At 45.9% G+C, this 1,633-nt stretch overlaps 1 pseudogene; it reads right to left on the bottom strand.

The window, feature by feature from the left end:
- Positions 1–1,351, bottom strand: part of LOC103200235 — a 44,019-nt pseudogene extending 42,668 nt beyond the window's left edge.
- Between the last annotated feature and the right edge of the window lie 282 nt (positions 1,352–1,633).

Below are 1,633 nucleotides of genomic sequence, written 5' to 3'. Positions count from 1 at the left end.
CAATTATGTCAACCATTAAGAATTAAACAATGGAAGGCTTAAAACTATAAATATTGGAGGAAAAGGTATGAAAAGCTATTGAAAACCAGTAATATTTCTAAGTTGAATAAACAAAACACCAAACCCATTAACATTAAGTTGATTCTGATTCCTAGTGACCCACATTGTGTTTCCAAGGCTGCAAATCTTTACAGAAGTGGATTGCCTCGTTTTCCTTCCATAGAAGAGCTGGTAAGTTTGAAACTCCAACCTTCTGGTTAATAGCCAAATTCTTTGCTCAGTACACCACCAGGACTCCTTTCTAAGTTGAATGTAAATTTAAAATACTGCAGAGAAAACTGGCTAAATGGACGAGTGAAAAATCAAAGGGAAATTCTAGCTTTTCTAGTTCTGTCACATTATGGTTGAAGTTTAAACCCATCCAACCACTCCATCAGAGAAAGACCTTATGATCTACTCCCATAAGATTATAGCCTGGAAAACTCTGTGGGAAAGTTCTAATCTGTCACATGACGTTGCTGTGAGTCAAAATCAACACAACTGTTAGAGATATGCCACGCCATCTTACATGGGTCTTCCGGGTTCTTCTTCATTCCCTCCTGTCCCCACCAAGGTCATAAGTCAGTTAAAGGAAGTTGAAACTGAGCTTCCTGCAAGGTACAAATTTTAAAAGGCAACATAGCCTCTGATAGGTTAAGACCTCTTCCTCCAGCTCTGATGTACAACCTCCTAACCCCAGGTCTATATAAGACCACCCTCTCCCCTACTGTTTCTCTTCTTCCTCTCCCTCTTCTTCCTCTCTCTTCTTCTCTTCTTCCTCTTTCTTCTTCTCTTCTTCCTCTTTTCCTCTTCTTCCTCTTCTTCTTCCTCCTCTTCTTCTTCTGTTCTTCCTCAGTGCAGGCACCCTTTCACCTCTTTAATAAAATCTCCTGTTGGGTACCCTGGTGTGTGGCATGGTCGTTGAGTGCTGATGGAGCTCTAACATTGGTGTCAGAAGTGGGATTGCTGGTGCCCCTGATTCCTCATCGGAGGGTCAGAACCCCCCATTTCCCCGGCACTCTGACCTGCCCCCCAGCACCTGTGACCATGTTCCCTGGTGCCTTCCCAGCAAACAACACTGACAAATCATCATCTTCTCCCTGGCCTGGGTAAGTCCTCTAACGACAGCTCGGGTATCTGAGTTCTAAGTTCTGGTGACCAGAAAAACAAGACTCCACTCCAGAGTGCAAACTGGGTACCAGGTTTTGTGTCTCCCCACCGTGAGTCCGGGACTCACCGGGACAAGTCCGGGACTTGCCCGTTCCGCCCCCACCCACTGCAGGGATGCCTCAGAAGGTGGTGTGGCCCCCATTTTCAAGCCCTCTCCCTGTGGTGGGACACCTCCACGAGGAGCCTAGACTTCCACACTTAGGACTGGGTCCTAAGCTGGGGTGCACGATCTGTACCTTGAGAAACGTCTTAAGTTATAGGTGCCGCCCTTCGTCTTGCTTCTTGTCACCATGGGCTCTGGATCCTCTATACCTGAAGACTATCCCCTGGGGTGTTTGTTATGGAACCTTGAAGGCTTAGATTTAAAGCCCAAGTGTCTCATAAGTCTGTCCACTCAAATTTGGCCCCAATATAAATTGGACAA

Source organism: Orycteropus afer, unplaced genomic scaffold (genome assembly GCF_000298275.1).
Source record: "Orycteropus afer afer isolate SDZICR_OR568_19922 unplaced genomic scaffold, OryAfe1.0 scaffold00129, whole genome shotgun sequence".
Classification (NCBI taxonomy): domain Eukaryota; kingdom Metazoa; phylum Chordata; class Mammalia; order Tubulidentata; family Orycteropodidae; genus Orycteropus; species Orycteropus afer.
Note: the sequence above shows the minus strand (reverse complement) of the source record. Positions and strands in the feature narration are given on the sequence as shown.